The sequence below is a fragment of the Falco biarmicus genome, chromosome 13 (assembly GCF_023638135.1).
Source record: "Falco biarmicus isolate bFalBia1 chromosome 13, bFalBia1.pri, whole genome shotgun sequence".
Lineage (NCBI taxonomy): Eukaryota > Metazoa > Chordata > Aves > Falconiformes > Falconidae > Falco > Falco biarmicus.
Genome location: NC_079300.1, coordinates 3730420 through 3749971, shown reverse-complemented (window position 1 = coordinate 3749971; position 19552 = coordinate 3730420).

The following is a 19552-nucleotide window of genomic DNA, read 5'->3' as shown; positions in this document are numbered from 1 at the left end:
AGGTCACTAGCTGAGCCTGGTGGGAAGAGGTTCACCCCCACCGTGCAGTGCCTGCAAAACACGGTGGCATGGACACAGCTGCTGCCCACGTCCCCTGCAGCCCCAGACCTCCTGCCTTCCCACCTGAACCTGCCTCCCGCTGCAGTCATACCTTCGGGGTGGGTTTTTATTTGTTTGACAGCTCTGCGTTTACGAGCTGGCATACGGCCACTCTTTGCAGCTCCAGCTTGTGCTAAATGAGAAAGCTCTTTCAGCAGCTGCACCAGTGCTTCCAGACAGACTGCTGCTGCGTTCCCTTTCCTTAGAAAATTGGCATTTCCAGTCTGATGTGGAAAATGTTACCAGTGTTCAGGCATCTATGAAATATTATCTAAAGACAGAAAACTCTGAGAACATCCATACCCTACTCAAGGGACATGTCACAGCACAGGAATTCCAGCAGAAGCATTTGGAAAGTAGAGAAGCAGGATTTTCAGGAATGCTCCAATTGACCTATCATTTCTTCATCAGCAAACAGCAAAATACAGTAAGTTCAGACACGTAGAAACAATCAGGGCTAGGGACCAAGTGCTTGCCCTAAACATGCATGAGGCGGCTGGGAGAGAAGCGGGGGATGCTCCAGGAGGGCTGCGCTTGGAACCCACCGAGGGAGCACCCCCAGAGCTTTATACGGATACCAACAGTCTGCAAGCATATTAGTCTGCAAATGCATGTCTCCTGTCACATCCCTCAGCCCTTCAGCCTCCAGGTGTGACCTCAAACCGGTACATACAGCGGGACCACCAAGGCACGCGCCCCATTGTCCTTGAGGGATCACATGCCACTTCCCACCTCCCTATTCTTCTTCCCAGAAAAGCTCATGGCTTCCTTTTCGTCCCTTGTTCGTGAACTTTCTAACAAACATTTGGCAAACTTTAATTAGAAAAATCCCAGAGCAGAAAGCTAGGCAGAAACTTTTCCTCAAGGGACACCTGCCCTGACAATCGCAGAGTAAAACCAGTGCAAAGCTGCAGGAATGCAATAATTCACAAGGAAAGTGTTTTAAGCCAAAAAGATATGAATGCATTTTGGTTTGACAGCATTAAATGACTAGGCATTTTTGAATTTGAATGGTGAATCATCCTTGCATGGTCATTCTGACTTAAATTCTCTTTTGTTCAAGCAGTATTCATTAAAATCAAGTGAGTCATTAGGTATGATCTGGCTTTGAGGGAGGACAAGGCAGTGGAAATTCCCCGCTGCAACTCATACCCTCAGGATCAAAAGGAAGAACCTGCTTCCCTGGCTAACTCAATACTAAAAAGATTTTTTTTTTTTTTAATGCAGTTAAGTGGATGATGAATTGCTACTGATCTGTGAAGATGCCGAAGATAAAGGTCTGTTATAATAATTTATAATAGTTATAAATTGAAACCAGTTTACAGTCTTGGCTACCCAATCAAAGCTTGAAACTGAGGGGAAATACCACTTGCTAATTCATGGAAAGGGAAATGATCATTCATCTGCCTGATTTACCTGCCTCAGTGCAGCATGCCCCTCTGGTCCATGCTTCACCTATTTTTAACCTTAGAAAAAAGAAAAAAAAAATCCTCAGTTCTCTCAGTCCCATCCTTTCTAATCTGAAATGTGTAGAACTACAGACACTGTCTAGGAAACAAACTCAATGTGCCATTTGCACAAGTACCTTTGGTTTTTAGCGTCTGAGACTAATTGTCTGCATCTCTTCACAACACAGACACAGCATCCTACCTCCTGCAGTACCAGAGGAGGAGTAATTGTGGATCAGGTACGAGTACGAGATGCGGTGTGCACATTCACAGCTATTTGCTACTTCTTCACTGAACACTTTCATTAGTTTCCTTACACTTTAAAAAGACGTATGTAAAGGTTTGACACTTGTTTGTCAGTAGCTCAGAATAAAATTACATCTCCATGTATATACACTACACATATTTTGCCTTGTGGGGGAAACCCCCTCCACAAACATACCACTTCACTATTCACATCTGATGTAGCCTAAAAATAGAGCATCTGGTGAAGCAAAACATAGGATCAACGGTGTTGAGCTTTTGCATTGCAACTCAGAGACATTCTCATACAGAAAAGAACAACAAAATTTTGATCAGTGCAAAGTGATATTTTCCTTTTTTTAAAATAGCATGGGATGTGTGATTCTGTCGTACATCAAGAAAAGGGAATACAACTTCTCTTTAAGTTAAAATGTTGAAATAGTGTAAAACCCATATATTCTATAACAGCACATCAAAAATTCAAACCAGAATCTTCCAACTGCAGAGGAAAAAAAAATATCTTCTGGTTGGATTTTCAGAAGCATGCAAAGCAGAACCAAAGAGCCCATTTCCCACATGTAGTCTCACACCCGCTCGTTAGGCCCTCCAGCTGCCAATACTCGAGTCTTTGACTTACTTCTTTCCTCTTAAGAGAAGGCAGCCAGCTGGCCAGAATCGACTCTCGCTCCCAGCTGGCCGGTGTGACTGCCCGTACCTGCTCCGCAGCTGGCCAGCCAGAGAGCACATGCTGGTGGGCCAGCAAGCAGAAACCTGGGAGAAAACCATGAGGCAGCAGTGAAATAGCTTTTGTTCTGGAGAAATAAAAGGCACCCTGCTCCCTTGGGCTACATACTTTTGCTGGAGGCTCTTGAAACACAAAAGGACGCATCACTTGCCTGTGCTGCAGTGTCTGCTGCAGTGATATCGTGCAAAGGTGTGAGCAGGGCAGGGCAGCAGCTCTTAGGTAGAGAAGCCAGAGCTGGTGAAATGCTTCTCCCAAGCATTCGGGCTCTCTGAGGTGCTTGCTCAGCCAGAAACAAAGTCCCTCTCATCACAGCTTGCAGTCAACAACGTATTTTGGTTAGCACAATGAAATCCAACTCAAAGACATCAATATCTCTCTCATAATCTTAAACTGCCATGAAGACCGAGCCATAGGGTTACTTGAGGTTCATAATTACTGTTTTAGACCAAACTGCACAAAAAGATTTCAGGCAGGACAATATTTCAAGCTGACACAAGTAACTTGCACACACCTGTTTCCAGATGCGCTCTACTCTGGAAAAACTCAGCTTCAGGCTGTGCTTAGCTGTCCTCTGCCTTGCAGGGGGGTGTTAGGGACACCCTGTGTATAAGGTCCATAGTAAGCACATGCCAAGTAGGGGATTGATAAACTCGGTAATCGAAAATGCTAAAGTGCATCTCCACACAGTTTTGGAAGAATTTCTTATCTTTCAGGAAGCCAGTATCAGCTGCATCAAAATATATATGTGCAGAAGTGCACATTGGTTTTGCCTTTGCTCATTAGCAAGTGTACAGCTCAGGGGGGCTCCATCTCCTGCTCTCAGCGTGGCCATCTGAAGCCAGCAAGCAAACTCAGGCAGCAGGAGCTATATGGGAGCCATCCTCTGGTGTTGGGGGTACAGCTGCTTCTGCCATAAGGAAAACACATTTTTTCTCACTTCTGTGGCTGCCTTTTGGTCCCTGTTACTCATTTGTTTCCCACTCCGTAAGGAACTAGCATGACAAACATTTTGCACAGTTCACTTGGCAAAGAAGCATTTTATTCAGAGGCAGCAGAAGAGGTTATCAATCTCTCGGGCAAAAAATCAGGGGTGCATGCACTTAAATGTGGGCTTGCAGGACTTCACCCCTGCATTAAAGATGATAGCCCAAGGGCACGGCAGACCACGGAGGAGGCAAAGAGAAAGGAGAAGCTACTCAGAGACTGACCTTTGGGTACCAGCTGCCCTTGTTAGAAGGCAGCAGGCAGTTTGGGCACAGCTAGGATTTCAACAATTGGTTTCATCAGGCTAGAGAAACCTTGAGCTGTAAACTTACAGGTTTTATGCAGGAGGAGCAAAAGGGATCTTGGACTAGTGCACCCCTCTGAGGTAGTCCCCCACGGGCTGAGTCTGCCTCAGCCCCACTGATTGCCCCACCACTGCCCCAGCCACCGCAGGCTCGCTGCGTGCTCTGCAAAGGCACCTTCGCAGGCGTGGGGTTGCATGGGGGGGAAACAGTGGGCAAAGGTAAGGTGTAAAGAGGGAAGGCATCAGACCCTGTAAACTGTATTTATCCAGCACAATCTGCTTAGTTCAGCCGATGGGAGGTGCACCGACCGAGACACAGCCCCAGTAACACAGTTGCCCTGGGGGGATCAGAGATACCAGTGCACCCTACAGCAAACAGGGAGCCAAAGGCCACCAGCCGCCTGCCCGAGCAGCTGCCAGCAGATGTGGACGCGTTTGGAATTAAATACTGCACAGAAGCTTCCTGAAGAGAGGAACTGTGTATTCAATATTGTCAGAAAGTATGAGGCAAGTCCTTAAAAGAACCCAAATAATTCATCCTCATAAAATTTAAACTGATAATTCTTTTAGTTTTATTGCCCGTAGTTCATTTTTCTCGTGTTACTAATACCATTCTTAGGAAAGGGCCAAGCAGGTATATATTGCCAAACTATGTAAATGTAGGAAATATAACAGGATGCAGAAATTTATGAAAGAAAGATTTTCTTTATACTTTTTTTTATAGGAAAAAACATCTTAAAACATATTTGAAACAGACAAATTATTTTGGGAATAACACCTGATCCACAATTACTCAATTATTAATTAATTAAGATTCACAGGCTGACTCCCCTCCCTTTTAAGGTGGTTTTGCAGAATTATCAGTATTTTCCATATAAGTACACAATAAACAGTAAGAGCAGAAATTTACCTGGAAGTTATTCAAATAAAAATGGATCTGCCATTCAAAATCTTGTGAGATATTGTTCAACAAAGTGGAAAATAACTAGAGTTACCACTATCATTCCTAACACATTTATAATACAGGGGCTGTAGAGTATAGCAGAAATTTGTATCTCAATGTAAAAATATAATCTTTACAGGATTTTTCTCTTTCCTCGTTCACCGTGTAAAGCACAAGAATTTCAATTAATAAGCAGGATGTACTTATAACCTAGTGAGATGTAACGATGCACAAACCACAAAACTGAAGATCTGAATTGTGAAAACGTTGTATTAATAAGAGAGTACCTCTTTCTGCTGGGAAAAAAAACCAAATCGGAGTTACATCCATGTATTTAATTTCTAGGAAAACATTCACTATAGATTCAACAAGCATATAGGGACTGTAAGCTTTTAATTAACACAACATTGAAAAATGGTGGATGAGAAGAGAAACAAAAAATTCAAACAAGGCTTTCTATGTATTTTTAAAGTAAGTAATTAAGTACTGAGGCACCTGGAGCAAGCCTACGAAAATATTTTGGGGCTTTTAGTTGTTCCACCAAATATTCATTAATTAAAATCATCTTAGTTCAGTTCGGGACAATTCTGTTTTCAAATTTTTTGGACCCCCAAGTCATTTATTACTTAAAACGAGACCGACATCACAGCCTGTCAGGAGCTGAGTTACAAGACATTTCATCACATCTTCCTCAGAGGGACTCGCTCTCTGCCAGAGCCCATTCTTACCCCTTCCCTGTCACTGCCCTAGGCAAATCAGAGGCTGTAGTTAATTCCCATTCTTAGTTAATCCATCTGTAATGCCTGCAAATAAGAGTCCTCAAAGAAACAATTTAGGAACTGATAGTGTAACCGGAGTGTATTTGTCAACACTTTTCCTCTGCCCTACTAAAACCATCGGAGCATCCTGGAGCTGAGGGCATCGTAATTCCAGCTACGCAAAGGCTCCATCAGTCCCCGTGCCTGCTAATCTCACAGCTGATCGCTGCAATTTCCATTTTCTCATAAGGTCTTTCATTACAGGTGATTTTTATGTGGTCAAGGCGCACACCTTGGCAAGTGGCGGGTAGGAAGGCAGTGGGCCCCCGTGCCAGTGGGGGCTGGAAGTACATGCCCTCCATAGAAACTGACGTCTGCTTCTTCTATACTGTGCCCACAGGGAAGAAATTCAATGGCACATATGTCACTGCATTTACACCAAAAGTCCAGATTGGCTTCAGTTTGCACTATTGCACAGTTCAGTAGCATCTATTAAAGTGCCAGACTTCCAGTTAGCCTCCTTTCCACATACCTCAGAGTCAGGTACGTACTTTAAAACACAAATAAACTAAAATATTTCAAAGGAAGTTAAGTTTCAATATCCAAAGGTATTACTCTACCACAGATGTTAATGTTTTATTTAGTAACACCCTTTGAATTTTTCAGACGTTTCATAGCAAAAAGATCTCAATATATACCTGCGTACAAGCTACTGGTAATTAGGTATACATAGCTACCACCATGTCAAAATGAAACCTTGTGACAAAACGAGTGCATTTCAGCCCTTGGGAAAATAAACTACCATGCAGACAGATACCAGAAAAACATAATACCACCAGCCCCTTTTCCAGATGGGCACTAGTATTTTACCAGTTTGCGCAAAACACTTTGGAGACTCTCAGTAATATTACTTTTATCCTCCTCTTCGTTTGCTTCAAGTTAGTAACCTTAAACACACAGTTTTACATATCCCCAAGTCTTTTCCCGTTCATCAACAATCTCTTAACCCTCCCCATAATTTTCTTTCTTTGATGCAACCACATACGTTTGACCTCTCTCCAGACACCACCTGGACCTCTTTGCAGCCTTTTGCCCGATCTCCAAAGCCACCAGAGACCCGCTGGAATTCTGCTTTTCCTCTTAACACCACTGAAGCCACTGTCACCAACACTGACATCTTCCTTGACGAGGCTTAGAAGACTAACCTCAGCCTTCACCGATAGTCCTTTGACATTAAGCTCTCCTGGGTATTCGGAGTCAGCGACTCCATCGTGCCTTGGTCCTCTCAGCACTGAATGAAAATACAGGACAGACCCCTAAATCCAGGGCATACAAGCAATATCTGCTAGGCAGTGGCACTCTACTTCAAAGGGGCTCTTTGAGAACATTTATCCCTTCTCTTCAGGTACTTCTGGAAAACCTGATAAAAATCACATTACATCTTTATATAGAGGTATTTCACCACAACTATTCAATGCACAACATATAACTCTATAGATATTGCATACCAGGGTGCATGGTGCAAATTTTCAACCTGACGTGAGCCCCTCTGCAGAGCCAGTATTTAGATTCCAGGTGGTTGTCATGAATTGACTAACTTTTCAAGAAAGTATTAATGGTCCAGTCACTTGATTTTTCACTTTTCAGCTCTGTTGCCTCTCAGCCTTGTAAGCCTATTACTGGATTGCTTCAAAACTTATTTACCTCTAAAGCCTAGAATTCCCAACTGTCAGACAGAAAAAGACATTTAGTAATTAATTTAATCCCAGTCAAGACATCTGTCAAGGCAAAGGGCAGAGTATGGAGTATGTTTAATATTCCCATTCTAGTATTATCAGAAACATGAAATACAGGTTGCATTATTTTGAGGCTATCAGTCTACATAGAGCATTTGATGAAGATTGTGTCAGGCAGAGCTTCTGAAGGTTTTCTCCTACTCTGTTGAAAACGGTGTTTTTTCACCCAAAGAGAAGTACCTTGTTTGATACATTGCTGTATAGGTGAGGCCACAACCTATATTATCATTTTCTTCTGTTATTTTTACCAATGACACTCATACTTGTGGTGACTTTTTGGCAAAGAATCAAAATGCTATGGCTTTACAGCATTTCCAGTGTCTGAAAGAATCCTCTTTCATCAGTTCCCCTATTTTAAGCAATTCCAACAAAACAGATAGTGTTAGCAGCCATCAGAACATGCAGGGCCACCTCTTTGGATTTAAACTGAGTTTCCTTTCATTATCCTTTGGAATTTCAAGGCTGGAAAACCACAGCGACTTACTTGCAGCTGTCCTGAACAGCACACAGCAGCATCATATATAATGCTCAATGCCTGGCATTCTTTAATTTATGTCTTCCTGCAACCTGTCACAGCCCAGAAGCTGGTGAGCTCACTGCCCTGATCTGTTATACCACATGATATCACTGTTGGATTGCTCACTCCGAGCTCATGCTAAACAGTAATACAATTAGTTTTGACTTGCTTGACTCCAGGCTGGAGCACAGCGGAGCAGGGCTCGCGGGCAGGCGCTGCCTCACCTGCCAGGTGGCCCCTCCACGCTGCTGCCTGCCCTTCCCCAGCTGCCACGTGCATTTGTCCTGCATTAAACTCAACTTGGAAAAGGGGTTTAGTCAAGGCCAGACTATTTCCCACACAGTATTGCATGGAATAAACCTGGGTTCCTGGTAAGGGTAGTAAGTGCAGCTTTGGAAAAGAGCTTATCTGAGAAAATACAGTATTATGCCATGTTCCTCTACAGTGCCAACCCTGCCTGCCGATACACTTGAAGAAGCAAAGCAAAACTCAAAAACATTGGAGTCCAGCTTAAACCCATATAAAGACTCCATTCTGCTTTTGCCTTAGACTATTTATTTTTCCTGTGTTGGAGGAATAAAAAACCAAAAAGATATCTTGCTGTTACATAACTTATTATTATATGTTTATTAAATTACTTTGGAATATTGTATTTGCTTATCAGCTTCTTAAGTGACAGACAGACTGATACGTCTCTCCACGCCCATCAGGTGATATTCCCCCATCAGGGAGGGAATAGGATTTCATGTGTATCACCTCCAGCACAGGCTGAAGCAATTAAGTCACACAGAACAGTTCAGATTTTAGGAAAGGTACAATAGTGCTTATCACACCCCTCGTATTTGCCCAGAGAAGGTTGGTTAAGGAGGAGATCCAACATCAGCACTTGCCACATTCAGCTTATTTCCTTATAGGAAAGATTTGCCTTCAGTTAATTTAGATAATGACCTCATTATGAAATATCTGCAGGTTTTCTTTTGGAATGCAGTTCTGAAGACCTGAAGGCAATGGCATCAAAGCCCCAAGCACCTGGCAGGATCTGGCCCTGTTCACAGGGGGTTGGCTCTTTCAGCTCAGGGGCATCCACCATCCGTCATCTTGTTTCTCTCTTCCGTGCTTGTCAATGAGTTCAATCCTCTCCCCTTTTGCTTCGGTGACAAATTGAGCTGCTATGGGCATTTTGGAAAGCAAGCAGGGTCTTTGGAGTAAAGCAGGACATGTCAAGCAACTACATTTTTGGCCGCTGAGCTAAATTCAGTTTGAGTTTTTCTTGCTAGGCAAGAGATTCAAGTTTTCTGCCAGAGGTGTAACCCTAGTAAGAAATACTATCCCAGAAAACAGAAGGCATTTTTATATTCAGATACCTGAAAAGAGATGCAATCCAGAATCAAAAGCTTTTTTTTTCTTTTTATTCTTTTTTTTTTCCTTTTTTTTTTTTTTTTTTTTTTTTTTCCCCCCAAAATCACTGATATTTTCCTGGTGAAGTCAGCACTGACCTTCCGGCATCAGCTCACAGCCCTGCCCCGAGGCATGTAATGCTTTAGGCTGGACGGGACCTTTAGGGGTTGGCCGGTCACCCTGTCCAAGCTGGACTAGGGTGGGACTAGGGGGCTCAGGACCTTATCCAAGCAGGTTTTGAATACCTCCAGCACTACCTTCCCAACACATGCCAGGTGGCTAACGTCTCCACAAGAAGCAAGGCTGCAATCAACAACTCCTCCTGGTCTTTCAATGAAGTTTCCTTCGTGGCTGCAGGAAATGCCCCATGCAGCCCCCCTTGGTGGCCACCCACCTGATTTTGGCCAATAAACTCTCAACCACACTTTGGGAAACGACCAGAGGCTTTAAACCAAAAGCATCATCAAAAGCAATGCGAGTAAACGCAAGAGCTGAAAGATGCCTTCCTAGAAGCATAAAGAATCAGCGGTATGATCACAGGATGCTTCGAGCTGTTTGCAGGGAACAGCCTTTCATCACTTGAGCCACCATATCAAATCCTTAGAAATAAATTGGGCTGCTTTGGTAAACATTTTCAGTCTGAAAAAAAACAAATATCTAACAAATGAGAGCAGCTTTAAAAACTACAGCATGTGATGAGTCTCCTTTGCAGAAGCAGAAGAGGTTGTTCTGGAGATCTGGCAGCACAGAAGGTTTGAACAGCAGCAGGGTGAAGCTATTCAGAACTGCAGGAGCAAGTCTGGGAGGGAAAACAAACTTTTCAATTTCACCATCTGTATGTTAAAACCCTACACAAACTAGCACACTGGTGTATGCTAATAAGCAAGCACACACATGCCCTGTAAGCCTGCTAATCTTGAATAGATTACTGAAGTTTGGGAATATTTCATATTAGTTATGTATATTTATCTCTGTCTAGCTGAAACCATTACACATACATACACAGGTATTTTTACGTAGGCACTCTACCTTTCTCAGTTTCATATATATTTGGCGGTACAGTTTATTGCAAAACTAAAAATAATTTCCATCCTAGTTCATTCTTTACATTACAGATATAAGTAGGCATTATAGTGGTGTTAATCTGGATTTCCATTAATAAAAAAAATATATTCCAGTTTCTACATTAGCTTTACCTAGGCAAGAAATATGCTTACCCACAAATCTACCAGAAGCAGGGGAAAGAAGGATAAGACAAGACCCAATCTTATTTTTGATGAAAGATTCAGATTGTCACTGCATTTCATATACAGAAGGTCCTGTGAAATCCTACCAGCAGGCGGTAAGGAGAGGAGCAGAGGGGAAAGTGTAAAATAAGACCGGGCTCTGAAAACATGAACATCAAAATCAAATACTCCCGCATAGAGAAAGTGATGCTTCAAGGATGACAAAGAAGAATCTTCAAAAGTCATCAAATTGCAGGATCCATGGCTTTTCAAAATTATGCCTATCAAAAAGTCATAGTTCATTCAAAGTTCATTTTACTCACAGAATATTGTTTCCCTGGCACCAGGAATGAAAAAGATCAGTTGTCCAACTGCAGCAGAGTTTGACAGCTAGAAGGGCAACAAACCCCTTTTGTTTTGTCAAAATGAAAAAAGCAAAGAGACTTACAAATTATATTATTAAGAAGGAGGTTAGCAGTTCTGCATTTACAGTCATGCTTGCTGTCAAGGCAGTTTGGTATCCGAAGTACTGAGCCCTTTGAAAACCTAAGCATTGATTTTTCCATATTAAAAGACAGTTCAAATTTGGTTTTCTTTTTCTCTTATTTGAAAATCTAAATCTGGTTCTACCTCAGAATAATAAAAGCCAGAAATTACTTATGAAATATTCCAGCCTGTCTGGGAAAGGGAATATAGTCTTATAATAAGATATATTATTAAGTGCAAAATATGTAGAAAAATGTGCAACATTTTGGAATTCCCTGAGTGAGAACACAGCAGGCACTTCCCCACGTGTATTATTCTGTACTAGGATATCTGGCAGTCTGGCTTTATAGGTTCATGCTCCTTTATATCTGCAAGAGATGCAGCATGCAAAGGTTTCAGTACCTACGTGCTTAATAACACACAGCAACAGTTTTCAGGGGTGCCTCCATATGGCAGCTCATTTCTCGTTTTGAAACCAATTCTGAAGTCAGTACGGAAAAGATCTCCCAAGAAAAGAATATTTTGGGATGCTAACTTACTAATGAAATCAAGTAATGATACTCTATTAATCCATCAATATTTTGACTAATTGTATATCTGGTTAATTGCATATTTAGATCAATAATATAAATATGCAATAGCATATTTGAAAAGAGAAAATGTATTTTTCCTGTCTGTAGCCAACCTACAGAAAATATATTACTGCCAAGGAAACATTGCCATTCCGTCTTCTATTTTCCACCTTATGTAACAGTTCTTAGTTTTACCTATTTCTGTCCTGAAAACATAGAACATATGTTTTAGTCACATCTCACTCTGAATTACTTTTGCCTCTATAAAGACATATAGGATAGCATTTTATTTCCATGTGTCCTAACCAGCGATATCAGTACTGCTTTGCTGTCTCAAAGAAAGTGGGATTCTTCTGCTTGTTAAATGAAGCTGTTGGAAGTCTGTGTGCTACGGCTGTTAGGCATTGGTTTGAAAGGCAACCACCCTTTTCATCAATGCAATTTCACCCTGAAATCAATTGTAAGTGCTCCACACCAACTACCGATGTCTAGCTACCACTTGTAACCTCATGAGGGGCTGCCAGATGCTCAGAGCTGCCAGCACGGTGGGGCTCGTGCTGTTCACCTGCATACACATGCACAAGTATCTTTCCATGGACACATATATGTGCAAACAAAATACTATGGATGATCCTAATTATTCTCTCTTGGCTGGAATTTAGACTGGTTTTGCTAGTGCTAAAAATCAGAGGAATTTAAAACACAAATTACTATTCCTTTGATCATGTGCAGCGGTTTTAATGGACTGCCTTGTTTCCACAAAATGAGACCAATTATTTCCTCAGATACCTTTCACCATAATCTACAGAAGCTAATAGATCCCTACTTGGCAACCACACCATCCATTCATCAGCAACTCATCTACCACATCTTCTGAAGGATTGTCTATCTATTTTTATTTGAAACTATGATTTCTATTTTCAGTGACTATTATTTGTTTTCAGCAGTTTCCTTTAAGGAAATTATTTCAATTTGATACCAGGTGTAAAATGTTAACATTCAATAGACCTCTTCTAAACGAGTAATTTGCACTGCTGTGTTCAGCGTATGAACCAGGACAGAAGCTGAAGAACAAATCATTTATATAAATTGGGTAAGTTTAGACTGCTGTTAGCAGGAGGCTATGGAACAAATAAAACTACAGTATTTCTTTAAAAAATCCACCTTCTGGAAGTCACAGCAATCATCAAGAGACCAGATATTTTTTTTAAAAAAAAGATAAAATTGTAGTCTTACAAGCTCTCCACATTGTGAGCTCATAGTGAAGTCAAGAAGGCTCGAGTGAACAGGACTATGGGCTTACAGTTCATAAGAAAAGGTGTCGCACCAATTTTCTGGAAAACACCTTAACAAAAGATTTAGCTATCTTCTGACCTGTGGAAGTTTTTGTGGATTGTTTTCTTCACACTTTTCAATCCTATGCTAAAATCCACAGGGAACAGAGCGCATGCAACACCACATCTACATTCAGAAAGCATTTGTGTCATGCACTTCTGAGATGATGCTTCAGCAAGGCACATTCGGCTCTGATTTACCAGTGCAGTCACAAAACCCTCCAACTACACCTACACAGACCGTAGCTGCCATGCATACAAATACTTCTATTAGCAGTCCATGGTTTGGAAACCTACCTGGAGCTGGGCGAGTTTAGGGAGAGTAAATTGGGCATAATTAGCATTAAGAATAATGTTAGGTGATGCTAACATCAGGCAATTATCCTTTTTAACAGCTGCTAAGTAGTGTTAATTGGCTGCAATGGACTACAGTTTTCCAGGTTTTACAGAGAGCAATGCCTATGGATACACATAGCAATTAAACAAGATTTACTAGGTGACATATGAAATAATACAAACGTCAAAAACGTGGGTTTGGAATGACTGGCTTCAATTAAGATTTCAGAATACTGTTGTAAAACTAATCTGATTTTGCCAGCTGTGCCAATGATGTTAAGCACCTCCCTGTTACGTTAAACAACACAGAATATGGAAGCTTGGCCAGCAGATCCCCATATCCTATACATCTGTCAACCCTACTGACACATGATATTTGCATAAAAACTCACGAATACAAACAAAAATTCATCTGTTGAAGTGAGACAGCTACCACATTTTGTTTCAACAGTTGGAGTTTCTAGAGCAGTAGCTAGCAAAACCAGGCAAATCGTGGCCAAAGGTTACTGCCTGTGATTAGTTTTCAATTCAGCCAGTTCCCATGGAGTTTACCTCTAGTAATCCAGTTCCTAAACAATGCACTGTGGTGGAGCATTTGCCGCTGCGTCCAGCAACATACATCAGCGAGACAGTGCGGACTGTTGCGCAGGGTTGCGGGAAGGACAACCACGCTGGTGGCACTTGGCTCAGTATCTCAGCCACTTCCAAGGATCAGAGTCACATTGTGGGAAACTTACTGAGCATCACTAAATGACTTCTCACGTGCCAGAAATCCCAGACATATACTTGCAAGTTCCAAAAGTACATACACACACACACATATATATATATATATATCTCCCTAGACCCAAACTTATATATATATCCCTAGACCCAAACTTTCATGTAACAGATACTTTGGTACCAGTTGCAAACCCATGGTGCCACCAGATGTGTAAAACCGAAACAAATCAAGCTGGATTAAGGCTTTCTGAAACCCCAAAAATCACATACGACTTGAATGTTTTTATATGGACAGAAAATGTGTTGCAAAGCAGGGAAATTTTCCACAGAAATCAAAGAGAAGCAGGAGGAGCCTGACTCTAAAAGCACATTTTTCTGACTCATTTAAGGTAATTTCAACACAATCAACATTTCTGCTGTGATTCAGACACTTAGAGTAAATTAATCCCTCTAAAGCTCACATGAAATAACATACACAGAAATAATATCACTCAAATTAAAAGCAGGAAGATTGTTTTCATTTTTTATTTTGTGGTCCTTATGAATCCTTACTGCAGTAGGGTGTGCAACCCCATTCTTACATGCAAGTACCTCCTGTTAGTGCTACTGGAAACCGGCGTGCCACTTACTGACATCAAGACAACTGCTAAAGCAAGCATAGGAAAATTTAAGGTAAAGACCCCTTAATTTTAATCACATATTTCAGGAACCTAAAATGTAAGAGAAAAAAAGTTGAAATCTTCCTTCATAAACTCATTTTTCTCACTTTGATTTTGCCTAAGAACATTAAAAAATAGCCGTACGGGTTCAGCCTCAGTGCCACCTAGCCCAAGCTGTCACCCCAAAGAGTGGCCATAGGGAGAAAGTATCAGAAAACCAAAGGAAGTATAACAGGGCTGGTATTTTCAACACGCCTCCTGATAATTTCCCAACTTTAAGCTATTTTCAGGTTTTCATCTGTTACACAGATAACAGCCATACCAATTAATGCAAATTCAAATTTACTTTTTCTGTCTGCGTGTCTTCTCTAAGCATTTTTTTTCTGGGATATAATATAGTTTTCCTTCTCTTCAAAACTTGGTAATTGGGTGACATATATATCATCACTAATTTATTTGAGGCAACAAGAATCACCACTAACAACTTTTCTTTGTTTAATGAAATACAAGGAGGAGTTTTTACATTGTGTTACAGAGTTATCTTTTTTTTATTTATTACCGAAAATATGTCCAGCTGTGGAAGTAATCTGTATGTCCAGAGATGAGCTTTGCCAATTGCATTTTCAAATTATAAGTTATTCCTCTATGATTTGTGTTGAGCCAGTGCTCATTTACAAATATTTGTAGCAGATATCCCAAAATACTGCTCCTATAAGCAACTTTTTCAATTACTGACGCTTTTGTGATTTTCTTTCCAAGCCGCTACGGCTGATTTGCAAGCAGCACTAATCGTAAGCAGGTAGGATGAGCACAGCCACAAATAAATAGCAATAAGAGACTGTGTACATCTTCAGTTCATGTGTCTCTGATTTATGCCCAAGTGACATGATTTAATGTAATATGAATTTTGAAGCGTGGTATCCAGATAATAAAGCTTCACTCACTTTACTGTACCGTTACGTATAATACAGCAACAATCACCTTAGACTTTAAATCACCTTTTCATGGAGCAATTTCAATACAGCAAGAAGGCTGGTTTGTGACTGATGCCATATACAGCATGAGGACACCCTTAATATCCTAGCCAACATACTTTGTTGACTAGAAGCCTTCAGAGACTGACTAATTTGGTCAGGATGCCATTTGAGTAAAGCACTCCATTTTATTCCCCTATAGTTGTATTTCTCCTCATATTTTGCTTTCTACCCTTGTTTCTAAAAAGGCTTTCCATCACCAAGAAATCTGCATGAACGTCTTCACCTTTGCTGGTCATTTCTGCAACCCTTCAATAAGGTCTCATAGAGATGAATGATTTGTGGAAGGGAAATGTTTTATTCATGTTTGAAAATGACCCAGATGAAACCTGACATAATAATTCACTCCTCTCCATTTTTAAGAAAAAGGCTATGTCTTGGATTTAACTGTAAAGATTTTTAGTAATTGCTAGTGACAAATTGTTTTCTCACTGGAACCTACTTATACCTTGACTATAGATAGAGTTGGACTCAAATGCTATAATTTTAAAATCCATGAAGGTGTTAGAAAAGTCATTTTTAAACTTTATACTGAAGCCTTTGCTACTTGAATCTATACGTACATAAAGCACATAAATCAATTAACAGTTTCTCCAGCATAACCCCAGTGATTGCCAACCCTGGTAGGCACACAAGTGCTTCAGTGGCATCTGCCAGGCTGGCCCAAGGGGGGACCTCCAGGATTCGGAATCTAAGTAGTGCTTAAATAATCCACAAGATGATTTTGTTTCCATTCAATCCATTATTTTATCCAACTTATTATATGCCGGTACAACTACCCTGTACATCGAAGGCCAAAATTCCCTCTGGATGCTTTAAGCAGAACTAAAATCCAGCTATACAGCATTAACAGCACACCGCCTCTTTTCACTCATGAGCTCTGCTAAACACACACACCACACTCAAGAGTGATGCTAAGCAGGAAAACAAAACTTCTTCCTGTATTATTAGTGGAGAAACTTAACTAAAGTTCTCAAAACTGTATTCCTTTTAATAACAAACACTCATAGCATTTATGTGCATGTTCTGCAAGTCCTTTCTTCGTCCCAGCAAATCCAGGATAGCTTTGTTGCTTTGTTTTTCTCAAGGTTACTGAATCAAAATTGAAGACTGTAACAGAGGAAATTAAAAATACATCTAAAATTACAGTAGCATTGTATTTGGTATTCCGCTTTCTAAGTTTCTCTTATAATTAGCATACTGATTAATTATAACTAAACTAGGTAAAAGATACCAATGCAAAATTTTATGGGATTTGGATTCAAGATTTCCAGAGAACCCTGTGAGGAAGTCAAGCAGGGAATTTAAATTCAAACCAAAAGCCAATTTATTGAGCATATGGATCTAGAAATGTAATCTGAGGGTTTCATTTTTTCAAAAAAAACCCCTCTTCTAATAAATAATTTGGCATAAAACCCACATAAGACTCAAGGATACAGGTAAGTAAAGCACACTCCTAAAGCCATTTACTATAACAATATTTACAGGAGGGTTGGGTATCTTAGATGCAACTGTGTTGATGAAATGTGGTAAAAAAAAAATATATATATATATATATGTGTGTGTGTGTGTGTAAAGTCTTTTTCCCCTACTTCTCTCTAAAAGCAAACCAAAAGGTCAAGACAGCTATAGTCTCAGGGGGTAAGACTGCTGCTTGGGTTATAACGAAGAACTGCATTTTCTTATGCTCCTGGTGGCAGAGCTGCAGGAGGACCCACACCTAGGGAAAAGCTGCAGTAATGTTGGGAACAGATCAGATATAAGCTTATATTGCTGCTGCACTTGTAGGTACTTATACACTTCTGGAAGATGCTGAACAGTTTTCATAACTGCAATTATTGTACTATCAGTAAGGTTACCCGTTATAACAAAAAAAAAAAAAAAAAAAAAAAAAAGAAAAAGCTGATGTTCCAGCTTTAGAGTAGAATAATTATCACGAGATTGATTTCATTGCAACATCCAGAAAGCCCACAGAAGTCCCACTATTTATAGTAACGCATCAATAACCACCAGACAGGATGCCTATTTTCAGTCTCATCTTTTATTATGATTTCCCTTGGAGAAAAACAAAAAAGCCATACCGATCCAGCACATAACTCAATCAGATCAGCATCATTGCAAATGATCTTTTCAGAAACATTTCCTACTCGCTCATAAAAGCACCTCTGTAATCAACAGCTCGGTATTCTTCAGAAGTCTGTAAACATGCCCATTCCAGCATTTGTAGGGGCTGCTGGTTGATGTGCTTCGGTTTTGCATTGCAGCTAATAATGAAGCTAAAGAACTGGGTGAGCTGCATAAAACTCAGGCTAAATCATACTTATTAATGAAGTTCGTTGGGTGAACAAAATGCCTAGTATTGAAGTGAAAAGTAAGTTGGGTTGAAAAGAAAATTCCAATATATCAAGAACAGTGGTAATAACCAAGTCAAGGGGTAACAACTGAATCCCCGTGGGTTCCTCCCTTTACTCCACCCCAAACAGTATAACAGTATTTAATAATTATGATAATATAACATAAAATAAATTAGATATTTAATTACCTCCCAGAACCATGCACGTCAACATCCCATATGTCATGGATTTGAAGTTAAGGACCAAGTTCAGGGAAGACACATTTGCTCTGCAGCTACAAGGAGCAGAAGGCACAGAAACTCATGTAAATAAAATTCAGAATCACATAAACTTTTCTAACACGCTTATTACTCTGCTCCATAGCTTTGGCCAGAGTGATTAAATGATGATTTGTGATAAATCATCTTATGTTTATTCAATTTTATTTGGAGTTTTATTTCCAGGTTTAAAATACAGATTACTTACCGAGTTGAGTTTCTAAGGACAAAAAAAAAAAAAAAAAGTAACTGTGCTGATGAGGAAGCAAACCTTCAACTTTAAAGCTAATCCCAACATAGTTTCTAGATCTAGCAGTAACAGGTATTCAGCTCTGCAAACAATTGCTAACACCAGACAACTTTGGGCTTTGAGGTGTATGGGAAGCACAGAGCATCCATGTGGAATAATCCAGAGAGATAAAACCTGAAGACAGGAGCATTTCTTGGCCTCACTGTATGTATGGGGATACTTAAGAAATGGGGGAATTTCAATCTAGAGGTAACTGTACAGGATTTCACGTCTCAAAAACACGTGACATTGAACAGAGGCAACCATAGAAATAGCCGTAGCTAAAAAGTCAGGTCTCAGGGTTAAACAGAGACAAGCTGTCAAGTTGCACTCGAAATGCTCAGATACACTGCGAGACATTTTCTTTACATGAATGCAAGGATTATCCCCAAATAAGTATATACCTTTCTACTGTGGCAGAGAGATAGTGGGGCTGAAACAAAGAGGCTATCTGGAATACGTATGCCTGGGCAGATGGGACCAGCATCGTTCAAAGTGAATGTAAGATGGGCTCGATTCTACATCACACACAGCACGGCTCACCTATTGGACGGAACAGCAGCTGCTGTTCTCAGTTTACAATCAATATGGACAGATACACAAATTATTTATCATTTATATATATATGTATATCTAGCTATCTATCTTCTTATCTCATTATTCCTCAAAATTTGTTTTTCCTGAGTTATTTCTCTCTGGAGCATCTCTGGGACAACTGGGTCCAGTTCCCTAGATGTCACCTGCCAGGGTCCCACCCAGCAAGGGCAGAGTCTGAACAAAAACTGAAGGACATAGACAATGGGGTTCAGCATTAGCTGCAGAGTGTGTGAAGCTGGAATACTGGAAGTAATTTCTGCAAGAATAAAAAAAAAAAAAGTTGCATTTCTAGAAGTCTGAAATATCTTGAAATTTTTAAAATATTTTTCTTAAAAGTTGTTTAAAAGTCCACATTTGAGTCAGAACATGTCAACTATTAAAAATGTTTTGAAAGACCCCAAAATTCTTTCTCCTATTGCCCCTCAGGTTTCTGATGTCCAAAATTTTGAT